Here is a 9,591-nt window from a genome sequence, read left to right as displayed (position 1 = left end):
TAATTAAGTTAAAATTAGGTCATTAGGGTGGGCCCTCATCCAATATTACTAATGCCCTTATAAGAAGGGAAATTTGGACACAGACATGGACAAAGGGAATATGATGTGAATAGACACAGGGATAAAATGGCTTTCTTCAAGCCAAAGGGAGAGGCCTGGAATAGATCCTTCTCTCACAACTCTCAGAAGGAACCAATCCTACTGACAACTTGATCCCAGACTTCTAGCCTCCAGAACTGTGAGACAACAAATTTCTGTTGTTTAAGTCACACAGTTTGTGGTACTTTGTTACGGCAGTCCTAGAAAATTAATACACATATAGAAAACAAAAAGTAAAATGGCAGATGTAAATCTAACTATATTAATAGTAACATTAAGTGTGAATGGGTTAAACATTCCAATCTGAAGGCAGAGATTGTCAGACTGAATAAAAAGACAAGACCCAACTATATACTGTCTACAAGAGACACACATTAGATTCAAAGATACAAATAGATTGTAAGTAAAAGGATGGAAAAAGATATATCTTACAGATAGTAAACATAAGAAAGCTGGAGTGACTATATCAGGCAAAATAGACTTTAAAACAAAAAAGTTGTAAAAATAGGGACATTTAATTATGACAAAAGGGTCAGTCCATCAGGGAGATATAACAATTATAAACATATATGCACATAAAAACAGAGCCTAAAATATATGAAGCTAAAACTGAAGAAATGAAGGGAGAAATAATAGTTGGAGACTTTACTCCTCCAATTTCAATAATGGATAGAATAGGCAGAAGTTGAACAAATAGAATAGTTGAAAACACTCTAAACCAACTAGACCTAACAGAAGACTTTACCTAGCAACCACCAATATACATTCTTCACAGGTGCACATGGAAAATTCTCCATGATAGACCATAAGTTAGGCAATAAAACAAGCCTCAATAAATTTAAAAGAATTTCAATTATACAAATGATAATTTGCACAATGGAATGAACTTAGAAATCAATAACAAAGAAATTTGGGGAATTCACAAATTTGTTGATATTAAACAACACACTCCTAAATATCCAATAGGTCAAAGAAGAAGCCACAAAGGAAATTAGAAAATACTTGGAAACAAAAGAAAATTAAGATACAATATAGCAAAGCAAATGCAATGCAGATAAAGCAGTGCTTAGAGGGAAATTTATAGCCTATATTAAAAAAAATCTCAAATCAATAAACTAATATTCCACTTTAAGATACTAGAAAGATTCACCACTTTAAGTCTCACATTACTAAAATCAGGATGAAAGAGAGACCATAACTACCAGCCTTATAGAAATGAAAAAATTATAAGGATACACTATGAACAATTGCATACCAACAAATTATATAATTTAGATGAAATGGATATTTCTAGAAAGATACAAACTACTAGAAGTGACTCAAGAAGCAATAGAAAATCTGAATAGATCTATAACAAGAGATTAATTAGTAATAATTAAAAAAAAAACTATCCACAAAGAAAAGCCCAGGACCAGATGGTTTCACTGGTGAATTCTACCAACTACTTAAAGAAAAATGAGTACTAATATTTCACAAACTCTTCCAAAACAAATAGAAGAGGAGGGAACACTTCTCAATTTATTTTATGAGGTCAGTATTACCCTGATACAAAAACCAGACAGACGTTACAAAAAAAACAAAACTATAGACAAATATCTCTTATGACTGTAGACACAAAAAGCAACAAAATATTAACAAACCAAATCAAGCAACATATAAAAAAGATTATAATAACATGATCAAGATATAGAAAGAATTATACATCATGACCAAGTGGGGTCTATCCCAGGAATGCAAGACTGGTTCAACATTCAATAATCAATTAAAACATATATTAATAGAATAAATGACAAATACACATGATCATCTCAATAGCTGCTGAAAATCATTTAACAAAACAAAACACTCCTTCATGATAAAAACCCTTAACTAACTAGGAATAGAAAGGAACATTCTCAATCTGAAAAAGGACACCTATGAAAAACCCAGAGCTAAAGGGAACTAATTCTGCCAGCTGCTAAGTGTCTATTCCAATTGCACATTCTAAGACTGGGGAAATAACCACAGGATGGGATCAGGAACCCCCTGGAACCACTGTGAGGTGGACCTGAGCTAAAAATCCATTGATCACCTGAGCTCCGTAAGCCCCTTCTCTGACTGGTGGGCCACAGGGTGTTGGGTCACTTGGAATTAGTGTCAGTTCAGAGCTGGTGTCCAGTAGTCCCTGAAAGAACTGACAATTTTCTTTTCCCTAATATGCAGTTACCCTGGTAAAAGGCCATAGGTCCCTTTGGGGGAAGGCTGGGAGAAAGCTTATAAATTTTTGGTAGTGTACCAAGGTCTTTCTTCAAGAAGACACAGCCTCTCCTTCATACAAGGGGCTCTGGGTCTGTAAAGTGACTCAAGTCTGGGAATTGACTGAGGGACCATGACTCTGTTTTTATGATTCAGGTTAGAATTTTGTTCACGTGACTTTGAAATTTTCTGTTTATGCAGATCAAGAATTTAGTAGCCTTTCTGGGCCGGCCCGGTGGTGCAAGCGCACTCTGCTGCAGCAGCCCAGGTTTCGCCGGTTCAGATCCTGGGCACACACCGACACACCGCTCGGCAAGCCATGCTGTGGCGGCGTCCCATATAAAGTGGAGGAAGATGGGCATGGATGTTAGCCCATGGCCAGTCTTCCTCAGCAAAAAAGAGGAGGATTGGCAAATGTTAGCTCAGGGCCGATCATCCTCACACACAAAAAAGAAGAATTTAGTAGCCTTTCTGTCTATTACACTTCTAGGAACACCATGATTAATTAGCCAGCGCCATAGTTCTGTGCAAGTCAGACTATTCTGATTGCTGCTTTGACTCTGCTTTCCATGATGGTAACCACACCCACTTGCCTTTGGTGGTCGAGCGCCACTGCTTGACACCCACCACCTGGAATCCAGTTACTCTCATTGCATTTAGGTTTCCCAATTCAGAGACTGCAGTTTCCACTGCGAGGTCTGGCCTACAAAGAAGAGTGATCACAGAGCTCCCCTCACAAATTTATTCCTCACAGTATTGGGGAAAGGTTTATCTTTTGGTCCCTCCCAGTATGGGTAAGTAGGTGTTAAATGACAAGTCCATTCTAACATTCTGATCTCCCTAAGTCTTTGAATCCTTTCCTTTACGTTAAACTGAGGCATGTCTGGCATTTCCAGTTTGCTCACAGTGAGCAACCTTGTGGTCCATGTCTCAACACCATTAAAGGGGAAAATCTGAATGCTTCCCCCCAAGACCAGGAACAAGTCAAGGATGATTGCTCTCACCACTTCTATTCAGCATTATACTGGAGGTTCTAGTCAGGGCAATTAGACAATAAAATGAAACAAAAAGCATCAGATTATAAAGGAAGAAGTAAAACTATCTCTATTTGCAAATGGTGTGGATTGTGTATATAGAAAATCCCAAGGAATCCACTGAAAACTATTAGAACTAGTAAATGAATTCAACCAGGTAGCAGGCTATAAGATCAATATACAAAATCAGTAGTATTTATACATAAAAGCAATGAATAACCCCAAAAATGCAATTAAGAAAATAATTCCATTTACAATAGCATCAAAAAGAATAAAATACTTAGGAATAAGTTTCACAAAAGAAGTACAAAACTTGTACTCTGAAAACTATAAAATACTGCTGGAAGAAAGTAAAGACCTAATTAAATGGAAAGCATCTTGTGTTTGGTCATTGGAAGACTTAATATTGTTAAGATGGCAATACTTCTCAAATTGATCTACACCTTCAACACAATCCCTATCAAATCCAAACTGACTTCTTTGCAGAAATTGACAAGCTGATCCTAAAATTTATATAGAAATTAAGGGACCCAAAATAGCCAAAACAATCTTGAAAAAGAAGAACAAAATTGGAGGACTTACACTTTCTGATTTTAAAACTTGCTACAAAGTTACGATAATGAAGATAGTGTGTTACTGATATAAAGATAGACATATAGATCAAGTGAATAGAATTGAGTCCAGATTTTACTCTCACTTTTATAGTCCATTGATTTTCAACAAGGGTGACAAGACAATTCAATGCAGGAAAGAATAGTCTTCAACAAATGGTGCTAAGACAACTGGATATCCATAAGTAAAAGAATGAAGTTGGACCCCTACCTCACACTATATACAAAAATTAACTCACACTAAATGTAACAACCTAAATGTAAGATCTAAAAGTAGAAAAAAATCATAGATGAAAGTTTTCATGACCTTGGATTAGACAATGACTCCTTAGATATATTAGTAAAAGCCCAAGCAACAAAAGAAAAAATGGACAAGTTGGATTTCATCAAAATTAAAAGCTTTTGCACTACGAAGAACACCATTAAGAAAGTTAACATACAATCTAAAGAATACGAGAAAATATTTGCAAATCATATATCTGATAAGGGATAAAGTGCTCTTACAACTCAATAATAAAAGAAAAATAACCCAATTAAAAAAATGAGCAAAGTTTTCCTAAGAAAATATACAAATGGCGAATAAGCACATGAAAAGATGCTTGACATTAATAGTCATCATGGAAATGGAAATCAAAACTGCAATGAGATACCACTTCACACCCACTAGGATGGCTATAATAAAAAAGATAAAAACAAGTGTTGATGAAACTGGAACCCTCATACGCTGCTCATAGGAAGGTAACATGGTGCAGCCATTTTGGTAAATAGTCTGGCAGTTTCTAAAAAGGTTAAACAAAGAGTTATCTTATAACTCAAATTGCACAGCAATTTGACTAGGTATATATTCAAGAAAAATTCTTTTGAAAACATATGTTCACGCAATAACTCGTACGTGAATGTTCGTAGTGGCATTCTTCATGATAGCCAAAAAGTGGATAGAACCCAAATGTCCATCAACTGATGAGCGAATGAATGAATGAAAGAAAGAAATGTGGTATATCTGTACAGTGGGATACTATTCAGTCATAAACAAGAACAACGTACTATATATGCTACAACATTGACGAACTTTGAAAACATTATTTTGAGTGAAAGAAGCCAATCACAAAGGACCACATGTTGTATAATTTTATTTATATGAAATGTATAGTTTAGGCAAATCTATAGATACAGATAGTAGTTTTGCGGTCTCCTAGGGATAGGAGTTCAGGGGAAAATGGGGAAACTGCTAATAGGTATGGGGTTTCTTTTGGAAGTAATAATAAACTAAAGATCATTGAAGTCTATACTTTAGGTGAATCATATGGCATATGAATTATATCTCAAAACTGATATATATATAAAAGTAAAAGATAATTATGTTTAATTTGTATAAAATACAGTAGTCTTCCCTTATCCATGGTTTCGCTTTCTGCAGTTTCAGTTACCCGTGGTCAACCATTGTCTGAAAATATTAAATGGAAAATTCTAGAAATAATTCATCAGTTTTAAATTGTGTACCATGCTGAGCAGCGTGATGAAATCTCATGCCATCCTGCTCTGTCCCACCCTGGGCGCTATGTCACAATACCTATATCATTTACCCCACTTCATCTCATCACATAGGCATTGTATCATCTCACATCATCAAAAGAATGATGAATATAGTACAATAAGATATTCTGAGAGAGATCACATTCACATAACTCTTATTAGAGTATCTTGTTATAATTGTTCTATTTTGTTATTAGTTATTGTTGTTAATCTCTTACTGTGCCTAATTTATAAATTAAACTTCATCATAGGTATGGATGTTTAGGAAAAAACATAGTATATCTAGGATTCAGTACTATCTGCAGTTTCAGGCATCCACTGGGGGTCTTGGAACATATCCCCCGTGGGCAAGAGGGACTACTGTATGTTCATTCCTATTTTGAAGTTATTAAAATGTCCCGGAAACCAGTTCACAATTCCCTACTGCTCTGGGCTTCTCTGGGAAAGTGGTTCAGGGCAGTACAGACTATTTTTAGCCTTAAGGAATTAGACGAAGAGCTCAAGTCAGAATGTGGTAAAACTCTACTCCATTCTCTGCTCCTGGTGAAATGGGGACTGGCTCAGGGCTTGGCTACTGCAAGTGGCCAAATAAGTGAGCATTGAATTTTACAGCAAGAGGGGACTCTAGAGACCACCTAAGAAGTATCACATGAAATATTGTCTTAGTGTAGATTCCCCCAAAGCAAACTGAGATAAGGACTTGGGTTCAGGTAGTTTACTTGAGTGGTAAACCCAAGAAGAACAAGTGAGTAAGTGGAGAAAATAAGACACAGAAGGAAGAAAAGCCAATACAAGTGTCATAAAATGTGGGTTTCCAGTGTGGGTAATTGGGGTTCAATCCTGCTGGGGATGCTCTGAAACGACAAGTAGACTATGCCTCAAAAGTGCCCCACAGGAGTACAGGGAGACTGATGCTGTCTCCACCAGCTCCCATCTCTCTGTGGTTGGGGACAGGTCTGGAGGAGTTAACTCTCCCATACTTCTGGGCTGTGTCTGCCTGCTGTAGAACAAGCTTCTGCTGAAGAAATCCTTCAGGCTTAGAAAAAGAGAGATGCAGGTGCTTGAAGGGGGAGCTGTCAGCTTTCTGGGACTGGTCCTACAGCTATAAATGAGCTCAGTTGGCTTGTGGGGCTACAGAGTGGGGAAACAACATCTACTACAGTCTCTTGTGATTAAACAAACGTAACAGTGATGGGATCTCACCACTGCCCTGGCTCAGAAGGGAATTTCCAAATGGCTCTTCCTGCCCTGCCTTGATCGGGAAGAAAATTTCCCTTCTTTATCATCACCCCATAAAGGGACAAAGTCCTTTTTTTGCTCTGTGGGGCTTGTGAGCATCTATAATGTTCACTAGTTGTTTGGCTACAGGAGATGGGTCCATGTGGAACAGAGGAGGGTCTAGGCAGAGTCTCCTGGGTAACAAAAAAACCTCACCTCCATCCAGATGTTCAACTGTCCATGGGTTGGTCCCTGGCAATTAGTGGGACACCCACATGATAGAAGAGGACATTTTGGCATCATGCAGAGTCAACTTCCTCATAGGTAGCTTCCTTATCCCAGTTCTCAGCTTCTCCTTCTTTTTGCCTTGCTGAGTCTTAGTTACTGAGGGAGCTCATTCTGCTAACTTGAATCCAAATCTCTCTGTCCCATCGACCTGCTGATTAGTGGTACAACACTAATCACATAGATTCATACTAGGATATATAAATTGCACCTCTCAAGATTAGGAAATGTCAACTTAAAGCCAAACAAGTTTCCTTAGTATAGGATTTCTCAGGGCCTTCAATATGCCTACGAGCCTTGACTATCCTCAAGGAGAGGTTTAAAGTTCACATTATTTCCCAAACTTATATGGCCAGAAAAGAGTTTTTCACAGATCATGTCATGGAACTCATGTTCTACAGAACACACATAGAGAAACACTGGTGTAGTCCAGTCCCTACATTTTACTGATGAGAAAATTGGGGTCCAGAGAAGCAAAGTGGCTTCCTTAAGTCATGCTGTAAGTCATTGATGGAGCCAGAACCTGGACCCAGATCTCCCATCTCTCAGGCACCCTTAGCTCAATGGCAGCACATTGGTCATGGGTTTACCTGTGATGGACAGCTTGTGAATTGTTTTTTGTGCATTAGAGGAATGTCATCCTGCTTAAACCTCTAAACCAGAGGAATGAAATGTTTCTATCATTCCCATGATTGGGAACTGTCAACTAGTAGAAGAAGAAGTTAAATAAAAATAAGGAAAAAATGAGTTAATACCCAGGCCTGCTGGGTGTGAGCGAGGTGGCTACCCGTCTAGCAAAACTTTATGCTCCCTCCCTCATGTAGGTATGTGGGGATCTAACTATGCAGCCAGGTATGGCCACGCGATGAGTTCTCACAAGTGAGGTTTTTAAGCAGCAAGGATACATTCTCCACTCTCTCTTGCCCCTTCTACTGGCTAGATGCTGAGAACTCAGGCCCTAGGGAATGGCAAAGACAGACAATAGAAAGAGGCCTGTGTTCTGAGCCTGGATGCGGGGGAAGCACTGGCTTACCTGGGAAGACTTGTACATGAGCAAGATATAAACTTCTATTGTGATAAACCACTGCAAGTTCCAGGTTTGATAGAGAAGTTCACATTGCCCTAGTTAATATACTGAGAGATAAAAGAAAATCTGGAGCACAAGAAGAGCTGAGGGATGTCAAAAAGCATGGGATGATGGATTCAGAAGTTTGAGGACACACAGCCGTTCCATCTCAATTCGAAAGAACCTGGAACAAAACAGATCAGCTTTTATTCTCAGGGACTGAGGGGGCTGGCACAGGCACAGCATCCCCGACACCATGCCCCTCCTCACTCCATCTTCGTTCAGTCACTAAATCACACCACTTCATTAAGCATTCTTCATAGAATCTACTTCTCTCCATTCCCACTGCCAGCACCCCGGGCTGAGTCATCGTCTTTTGTCTGGATTACTCCAAGTACTCTCTAACTAGTTCTATCTTCTGTTAGCCACCCTTCTCCCCTGCCCTTCATGAATCCATTTTCCATGCTGTGGTCAGAATCATCTTTATAAGACACAAATCAGATTATCACCCACATGCCCCACCAGCCTGCTTGAACCCCTGCAATTAATTCCCAGTGTGATTACAATGAAGTCCCAAGTCCTTTGCATGACATATATGGCCCTGCATGATATGCCTCCTTCTCAGCTCTCACCTCCCCCGCCTTTGGACTCTATTCTCCAGCCAGCCTGACCTTCTTTTGGCTTCCTGAGTGGGTCTTGCCTCTTAGCCATCACGTACGATACTCCCATTTCCTGAAATGTCCTTGCCCCCTCCTTTCTCACAGTTTGACTCGCACTCAGCTTAGCTGTAACTTTTTCTAGGAAAAAATGCTCTCAGACTGGAATGGCCTCTTATTTTCTGGTTAGTCCCCTTCCATGCCCCCATCAAAGGACATTCATGCTCTAATTGTATGCCTATCAGTGTCCTCCATTAGAACGATCCTTGAGGGCAAGAACAACTCCTTCACTATTGAATCTGAGCACTTCTCGGATGCTTGGCACAGAGCAGGTGCTCGAGAAATATTTCTGGAAGGAATGGATGGGAGGTGGGGGTGGGTGGTTGGGATGGATAGTTATTCTGTACAAGCCTAAGAAAAAGTTTTACATATGGTGGTAAGCAACGTTAGTTAAATATTAGTGAAAATAGGATCACATTTTTTGTTGTTGTTGTTGAGGAAGATTGGCCCTGAGCTAACACCTGTGCCCATCTTCCTCTATTTTGTAAGTGGGACGCCACCACAGCACGGCTTGATGAGCGGTGCATAGGTCTGTGCCTGGGATCCAAAGCTGTGAACTCCGGGCTGCCAAAGCGGAATGTGTGAACTTAACCACTATGCCACCAGACTGGCCCCAGGATCACATTTTGTTTTCTGTACATTTATTTAACTCTGCTTCTTAAATGTCTTTTTTTTTTTTTTTCTGCTGAGGAAGATTCGCCCTGAGCTAACATCTGTGCCAATCTCTCCCTACTTCATGTATGTGTTGCTGCCACAGCATGGCCGCCGATGAGTGGTGTAGGTCTGCACCAGGG

This window comes from Diceros bicornis, chromosome 22, assembly GCF_020826845.1.
Source record: "Diceros bicornis minor isolate mBicDic1 chromosome 22, mDicBic1.mat.cur, whole genome shotgun sequence".
NCBI lineage: Eukaryota > Metazoa > Chordata > Mammalia > Perissodactyla > Rhinocerotidae > Diceros > Diceros bicornis.
This window is presented reverse-complemented; position numbering follows the sequence as displayed.